The sequence below is a fragment of the Crocuta crocuta genome, unplaced genomic scaffold (genome assembly GCF_008692635.1).
Source record: "Crocuta crocuta isolate KB4526 unplaced genomic scaffold, BGI_CrCroc_1.0 scaffold374, whole genome shotgun sequence".
Lineage (NCBI taxonomy): Eukaryota > Metazoa > Chordata > Mammalia > Carnivora > Hyaenidae > Crocuta > Crocuta crocuta.
The window spans coordinates 1,686,522-1,696,091 of NW_027532613.1; positions in this window are offsets into that span (position 1 = coordinate 1,686,522).

Consider the following 9,570-nt stretch of genomic DNA (forward strand, 5'->3'; position numbering starts at 1 on the left):
GGCCCGCGCGCGGCTGCGGTGAGTGATAAACCGGCGGGTGGTGGCGAGCTGCCGCGAGTCCAGGGGAAAGGAAAGAGAAGCTGAGACTGCTCCTAGAACAATCTAGAGATTGCTTCTCTCCCTGGAGAAGAGGAAAAAAACCTCTGATTGGAAAGACCGTGATTTTTAGCTCTGGCTGGGGTGCTGCCTTTAAAGTAGGTGCCCTGGTCCCAGGAGGCGCCAGGAAGCACTGAAATGCCGCGCGCCCGGCACCGTCCATGGCGGCGGCGGCCCGGTGAACCCCAGCAACGCCTGCGGAGGCGGTCCCGGCGCCGGTGAAGCGGCAGCGGCGGCGGCGGCGACCCGGTGAAGCGGTACCAGCACCCAGTAAGGCGGCGGCGGCGCTGCAGCCACACCGACTCTAAGGACCTGAAGTTGCTACTTTCCCCGAACGCACTCGGGTTGTATCCCTGCTTGACCCTGGCGGATCTGAGGCTGCGACACGTCCCCCGCCGTCCACTCAACCCCCAGGAAACAGGGAAGCAGCGACCTGCCCTGCGGGACGGTTCAGGGCAGTGTAACAAAGCCCGCGGACTGGGACCTGCAGACAGGCGGGGTGTGGGGCAGAGAACTCAGTCCACCTTGGCTACATCCTCAGCACAGGGATATGACCGAAGAAGTGATTTGCAACGCTTGGTTGAGAAGGGACTGGGGCGACGCCATTTTCTCCCCACAACCACCAAGGAGGGGCCTCAGGGAGGCCAGCGGACACAGTGGAGACAAGACCTGCTTACACCAAACCACGCCCATCCCCCCCAGAGAGCTGTTTTGTTGTCCTTGTAGCTGTTTTTACCTGAGCCTGGGTTTGCGTGTTTATTGGTTTTGTCTACGTGTCTATGTACCTGTGTTCCCTCTGTGGTTGTCTGATTTTTTCCAGGACTGCCTCAAGAAAGAAGCCAGAGTACACATGATGGAGAGTCCCAAATACCACTACCAGTAGGGAAACAAAATAACCAAACGCCCAGCAAGAGAAACCAAGAACACCATCCAAAGAACACTTCCTGAACAGACAGGCCCTGAATAGTCAAAAGAGCCCTCTCTAATACAGCAGAACTCCCAAGGGCTGTGTGTACAACAAGCTTTTAAAATTAACAAGAGATAGAAAGCTAACCAAAATGACAAAACGGAAGAACTGTCCTCCAAAGAAATTCCAGGAAGAAATGATAGCGAGAAAACTGCTCAAAACAGATATAAGCAACATAACTAAACAAGAATTTAGAACAATAGTCATAAAATTAATCGCCAGGCTTGAAAAAAGCATGGAGGACATCAGAGAAACTATGACTACAAACAATATGGAGCTTAAAAATAGTTATGGTGAATTAAAAAATGGGATAAATGAGATACATAATAAACTGGAGGCGTCCAATGGACAGATTTAAGAGGCAGAAAGGAAAATAATTGATTTAGAAGACACTATTATAGAAAAAGAAGAAACTGAGAAAAAGACAGATAAACTGATCCAGGAACATGAAGGGAGAGTTCGAGAGCCTCAGCGATATAATCAAACGGAATAATATCCGTATCATAGGAATNTGCAAGACACAAGAGACACCACCACAAACATGAATCCCACAAAAGACACAATGTCTCTAAACCCACCTATTTCAATAATAACACTGAATGTAAATGGGCTGAATGCTCCAACCAAAAGACATAGGGTAGCAGAATGGATTAAAAAAAAACAACACACAAAATTCATCTATTTGCTGTCTACAAAAACGCATTTTAGACTGGAAGATAATTTCAGATTAAAAGTAAGGGGATGGAGAAATATATATCATGCTATGTGAAGTCAAAAGAAAGCTGGAATAGCTATATTTATATCAGACAAACTGGACTTTAAATTAAAGACAATACCAAGGGATGAAGAAGGGCATTATATAATAATTACAGGGTCAATCCATCAGGAAGAACTAACAATTATAAATGTCTACACACCAAATATGGGAGCACCTAAATATTTAAAACAATCACAAACAGAGCAATCTTATAGATAAGAATATAGATTATAGAAGGGGACTTATATATAAGAATAAGAATATAGATAAGAATATAGATAATAGAAGGGGACTTTAATACTCCACTTACAGCAATGGATAGATCAACCAGACAGAAAATCACTAAAAAACAATAGACTTGAATGACACATTGGATCAGATGGATCTGACAGATATATTCAGAACTCTACATCCTGAGGCCAGGGAATTCACTNTATTTTATAAAGCCAGCATCACTTTTATTCCCAAGCCAGAGACCCAGCAAAAAAAGATAACTACAGGTCAATATCCTTGATGAATACAGATGCAAAANATATCACCTTATCCCATGGTACCAAACCAAATTTTACAGAAACAAAGCTATTCAGTTACATTTCTCTTACTAAAATCTCTTTGGTGAAGGCAAAGAAGTGTTCTATTTATAATAAAATAAAACATTTAAGAATAGTGAAAAAAAAAAAAAGAAAAGAAAGCAAGGGCCCCATTGCTACAGGGCTGAACATGCTGAGCTAGTCCTAAGATTTTCCGTGCCTCTCAGCTGACTGGGTGATGCTGTGGAGCACGGCTTTTCTCGCCACTGTTCCTGATCTCGAAGCCTCAGTCATGTTGATGTGGCCCTTGTGGAAGGGGTGCCGAGGCAAAGATGAATACCAAACGCTGAGAGCCATTTTCAACCTGCAGGTTTGTTACCACAATGTAGGAAGGCCTGAGTTCCACCACTGCATACTAGCGGAGCCCATCTGACCTCTCAGAAGGTCCAAAGCTTTCAGGTACTTATATGCTTTGTGAGCTCCATCCCCAATATTCTTTAGGGTCACTCCTTAATCCACAGTCTGTGTAACATCCTGGCACTTGTGCGGGTGTGACAAAGAAGAGGACTGGCAGAGACAAAGTTGGAGGAGTAGAGCCACCATGGGTACAGTGGAGACTTTTGTCACTCAGTCAGTTAAGCATCCGACTTTGACTCAGGTCATGATCCCATGGTTAGTGGGTTCGAACCCCGAGTCAGGCTCTGTGCTGACAGCTCAGAGCCTGGAACCTGCTTTCGATTCTGTGTCTCCCTCTCTATCTGCCCCTCCCCTGCTTGCGTTCTCTCTCTCTCTCTCTCTCAGAAATAAATTTTTTAAAAACATTTAAAAACAAGAACATGGTATTCAGCATCCCCCTAAGTGGCTCTGCACGCCATTTTGGTACCAATCCCTTTCCTGCTCACGACTCCTTTTCCTCTACTTCCTGCTCCCCAACCCCTATTCTCTCTGTTCTCCTCCTTCCCTCCAGAGCACAGAAGGCACCCTCCACAGAGATGCTCAATCATAACCCCAGCGCTATCCTTGGAATGGTTTCACTCATCTCTAGCTCTTTAAAAAGGACCACACATAATAGCATCCAATCAGTATATGTCAAATAAATGATGCTGCATCTCTATACCTCCAGAACATGTAGTAAAACAGAGCATGAGTGGTAGCGTACACAGAAAAAAGACACATTTTAAAAACCAAATTAATGTAATCTTCTGTATGTTGGGAGGAAGAGAAACAAGGTAAAACAGAGTAAGCGCCACTATCGTCCATGAGGAAGAAGGGTCATGGGTCAAAATTCTGTGTTTACAATTAGAATCACTGTTGACGCTTCTTTACACCTACTCTTCCCTGGGTAAGGGAGGAGTGACATGGAGCAGACATTATAATGTAGGGAATGGAGAAACAATCTAAGCACGAGGAAGTATGGGTCTTAAAAAAATTCATCTACAGCCACTAAGCACCTTGTTTTTTATTTCCCTCCTTTTTGATTACGCTAATGATATATACTGAGAACCTGAAAGATTCCAACAGAGAGAAGATACTGAAGCAACTGTAGGAAGAACAAAGCTCTGTTCTGAGCATCATTCATTCAAAGCACACTTTTTTTATCCAACAATGACTATATGGTAGACCTTAAGATGGGGATACAACATTAAACAGCTGTGGTTCCTGTCCTCATAAAAGGGACTGTCTAGAATAAATACAGGAAGTATCAAGCTATTGCAACAGACATAGAGGAAGAGAGATCTAAAAGAAGACAAGAAGAATGAGTAGGATTCAGGCCTGCAAAAGAGGAGGTTCAAAGAGAGCAACCTAAAGGAAAAGCATTCCAGAAGGAACAGCATGGACAAAAAGGCTCATCTTTCATGTGACTTAGGATGCAGTCCCTCTCATGTTTGCTGTCTTGTTTCAAATAAGATGATTCCTAAAACTCACTGGTACTTACATATGTATGTATGTATGTATGTAAAAATGTGTGAATCGTTTTTACAATGGAAAGGATTCACAAAGACTGAAAAAAAAAGAAAGGTTTTGTTTCTCCACCTATTCAATATAACCTCTCTCAGTATTCAATCTACCCTGGGCCAGACAAAGAACATAGCATTAAATTGCCTGGTGATGTACTGTGGGCTTTTTTAATTAGGAAAGACAATATTCCCTCAGTTCACCCATAACGTGGTAGCCTGGGAGACCAAAATAAATGAGCTGGATAGAGTTAAACCTACTTTCCCTTAACTTGAGTCCCCAAGTAAATTTTAAATTACTCTTGAGTAGGGAACTTGCCTTGAATGCCATGTACTATATACGTAGCACAAGACAGATTCTAAAATGTTTGTTAAACAAATGGACATATTATTCAATACATTTTAAAGAGATATCATGGTTTTTGAAATGCCTAAGGGTTTTTGTAAATGTCAGTTTCTTTCCCTTGTGACCCAGTTGTGTGAGGGTAATTATGGAATGGAAAAGTCCCTTTCCAAACTATACATTCAGAATAGAGTTCAAGAGCTCCTGAGCTGCCCCACGGGACAGCTCTGGTAGATGTCACAAAATCTAGGCATTTCATGCTGCTTGGTTTCCCTACCAACCCCTAGGGTTTTAGTCACATAAAGTAGCAACACCTGCACCACCACCACCACCACCACCCACACACACACACACACACACACACACACACACACACACACACACACAGGAGGGAATGCACAATGGTTAGATCACAGGCTTGCGAGCCAGAATGCCCATATTTGAATCATCAGGTTATTAATTTTATGAATTTCGGCAATTTATTTACCATCTTCCTGCTACATTTCCTATTGTATAACATTAGTATAAGATAGGACCTACCTCACAGAGCTGATTGGTCCCCCATGAGTAAGAAATTAGGCAGCTGGCTGTCTTCATCTTCTTGCCACAAATCCTTCCAGTGCCCTGGAAGAATGGAGATCTCATGTCCAAACCAACTCCAACCTTAAGCTTTCTGGTGACTGTCTCTACAAATAACAGTGACCTTTGCGGCTCATCTCTTTGACCATCCACTTTGAAGGCCACACCTTCAACCTTGTCATCTCCCAAATGACACCTCATGCTTCCTCAGTCTTTCAAACCGCAGACTCTTACTCTTTCATATTTCTTATTTTCTCACTCTTATTACACCTCCCAGAAACCTTGAATTCACTCACTTATTCACTCAACAAAAATGTACTGAATGCCTTCTTGTCCCCTTTCAACTTATAAGACATCTACCAGCCCCAATTTCCTTTTCTTCCCAACACAGGTTCTGTGCTTAATTACTTGCACTATTTTCTCCCCTAAACCCTCAAGTTCAGGAAACACGTTTTTTCTTTTCTATTTGAAGTCTGTTTCCTCAAAGGAAAGCATATATTAATTCTTAATTTGTTAATTCTTAAGTCTCAGTTTCATCTTCCCAGAGGTTAAAGGAGCAAAATCAAAATTATGTCAGTAGATAACATACATTTCTGGAGGTTACAAGTTAATTTGTATTCTCGCCTTATACTATATATCAAATAAATCTCAAGTTATTTATAGATTTCACCTTTTTAAAAAACCTAATTATTACAACAGACTCAGGGGATATAGTCTCTAAGAGCTCTTCTGTTAAACTGTACAAGATTAACTTCAGCTAAACAAGAGGTAAGTGGTTAAGAACTCTTACAGACAGAATGATGACAATTACTGAATCCACATAATTATACTACTAGCCAAAACCAAAATACCACAATGGAGATTATGGTTGAAAAACAGAATATAAATATTTTAGACTGAGACAACATAGAAATATTGTAAATGACATTAGATGCATATATATATATACACTAATATATAATCACATGCACTTATATTAATATTTACATATACTTATACATATTTAAAATAAATATTCAGAGGGAGGCAAGATGGCGGAGAAGTAGGGAACTCCATACACTGCACTCGCCCCCATATCTCTCACGAAGAAGGCCTGAAGCCATAGGAACCCTTACCGGAATCCAGGAGTTTGGGAGGAAAAGGAGACAGAGTCCGCTGAGAAAACCTTCTAACGTGAGTGCAAACTGAGGAAGTTAAAAACGGGCCGGGACCGGAGACACAGAGGGAGGGGGGTATCCCCCTCTGCGGGNCTGTCCAGCTGACCCTAGGCGGAATGCACTGGTCCCAGAAGACCCCCGGTGAAACTGCTCCTCGGTCACCAGCCTGACCTGGAGGAGACGGGAGCAGCGGCTTCTGGCTCGATCCCCACGGGGAAGGTGAAGGCAAGACGCTTGAAACTGCTCTGAGGGGCTCGCCTGAGAGTTTATATTTCAGGCAATTTCAATGGGGCGCGTGGACTGGGATCTGGAAACGAGGCCTGGCCTGGGACATAGAGCACGGCCCACCTTGGCTGTGCCCCTGGCACAGGGAGTTTACACCCAAAAGAGTGAGTTGCAATGCTTGGTTCAAGAAGAGACTGGGGTGCCGCCATTCTTTTCCCCACAATCGCCAAGGCAGAACTCCCGCCTGACACATTGGATCACACCACGCCCATCCCTGCTAGAGAGCTGGCCTCTTTTCTTTTCTTTCTTTTTTTCCTTCTTCTTCTTCTTCTTCTTTTTTTTTTTTTTACCGAAGCCAGGGCAAGACCAACATGGATGCACTGCCCTGATTAATTCTGGTCACTGGCTTGCTTAAACAGTCACATTTAATCTATTCTCTAGATGTAAACTCTACACCTCCACCGCTACCTTTCCATCTCTTTCTCTCTGGAGTAATCAGACTATATAGTTTCTCTGAGAAGCATCATCATCATTTCTTTCGCCTCCTCTCGAACCATATTCCACTCTTTCGCTCTTTAAAAAAAACCTCTCACCCCTTCTGCCTGCTCATTTTATTTCCAATTTCGCCTCATCCCCACCCTGTCATTTCTCTCTTTCTCTCTGTTCTTCCACCAGCGCTGCACACACCCGGCTATTTATTTGTAGCTGGGAAATCTGATTACATGTTTTAGACTGTCCTTTGTCTATTGGGTTTCTTCTTTTTCCTTTTCTTCTTTTTTCTTTTTTATGGGTTCTTATTTCTTATTATTCGCCTTCCCTCCTTCCTCTTTTTTCTTTTCGTTTTCCCTTTCGGTTTCTGTGTTTGTTGGATTTGTCTGTGTGTTTGTGTGCCTTTGTTCCTTGTGTGTTTGTCTGTCTGTTTTCTTTTCCAGGGCTACCTCAAGAAACAAGCCTAAGTACACAAGGTGGAGACTCCCAAATACCACTACAAGTAGGAAAATAAAATAACCAAGGTCTCAACAAGAGAGACCAAGAGATACCATTCAAAGAACACTTTCTGAACAGACAGGCGCTGGACAGTCAAAGAGCCTTCTTTGGTACAGGAGCACTCACAGGTGCAGAGGGCATAACGAGCTTTTAAAACTAACAAGAGATACAAAGCTAACCAAAATGATGAAATGAAAGAGCTCTCCTCCAAAGAAATTCCAGGAAGAATTGACAGCTAAAGAACTACTCAAAACTGATATAAGCAAAATAACGGAACAAGAATTGAGAACAATAGTCATAAAATTAATCTCTGGGCTTGAAAAGGCATGGAATACAACAGAGAAACTATTGCTACAAAGACTATGGAGCTTAAAAATAGTTGTGACGAATTAAAAAATGCTATAAATGAGATGCAAAATAAAATGGAGGTAGCCAATGCACGATTGAAGAGGCAGAAAGGAGAATAAGTGATTTAGAAGACACAATTATAGAGAAAGAGGAAGCTGAGAAAAGAGAGATAAACTGATACAGGAACATGAAAGGAGAGTTCGAGAGCTCAGCGATACAATCAAACGGAATAATATCTGTATCACAGGAATTCCAGAAGAGGAAGAGAGAGGGAAAGATGCGGAAGCAGTCCTTGAACAAACTGTAGCAGAGAACTTCCTCAATCTGGGGAAGGAAACATTGAAATCCAAGAGGCAGAGAGAACTCCCCTCAGATGTAACTTGAATTGATCTTCTGCGTGACATGTCATAGTGGAACTGGCAAAATATAAGAACAAAGAATTTTGAAAGCAGCTAGGGATAAAAGGGCCCTAACATACAAAGGGAAACCTATCAGAGTGGTGACNACACCAAATATGGAAACACCTAAATACATAAAACAATCACACACAGAAACACTCTTATTGATAAGAACGTGCTAATAGCAGGGGACTTNACATAGAAAACCCTATAGACTCCACCAGAAGCCTACTAGAGCTGATCCAAGAATTCAGCAAAGTTGCAAAATCAATGTACAAAAATTGGTTGCATTTTTATACACCAACAACAAAGCAACAGAAAGAGAGATCAGGAAACTGATCCCATTCACAACTGCACAAAAAACCATAAAATACCTAACTAAAGATATAAGAGATCTGTCTGATGAAAACCACAGAAAACTTATGAAGGGAATTGAAGAAGACACAAAGAAATGGAAAAACATTCCATGCTCATGGATTAGAAGAATAAATATAGTTAAAATATCATTACTACCCAAAGCAATCTATACATTCAATGCAATCCCAATCAAAATTGCACCAGCATACTTCTCAAAACTAGAACAAACGATCCTAAAATTTGTATGTAACCACAAAGGACCCTGAATAGCCAAAGTAATATTGAAGAAGAAAACCAAAATGGGAGGCGTCACTATCCCAGACTTTAGCCTCTACTACAAAGCTGTCATCATCAAGACAGCATGGTATTGGCACAAAAACAGACACATAGACAAATGGAATAGAATTGAGAACTCAGAATTAGACCCAAAAGTGTACAGCCAACTAATCTTTGACAAAGCAGGAAAGACTATCCAATGGATAAAAAGACAGCCTCTTTAACAGAAGGTGCTGGGAGAACCGGACAGCAACATGCAGAAGAATGAAACTAGATCATTTTCTCACACCATACACAAAAATAAACTCAAAATGGATAAGGGCCCTGAACGTGATACAGGAAACCATCAAATCCGTAGAGGAGAAAGCAGGAAACAACCTCCTTAAACTCCACCGCAGCAATTTTTTACTTGACACATCCCTAAGAGCAAGGGAATCAAGAGCAAAAATGAACTATTGGGACTTCATCAAGATTAAAAGCTTCTGCACAGCAAAGGAAATAATCCATAAAACTAATAGGCAACGGACAGAATGGGAAAAGATAGTTGCAAATGACATATCAGATAAAGGGCTAGTATCCAAAATCTATAAGGAAC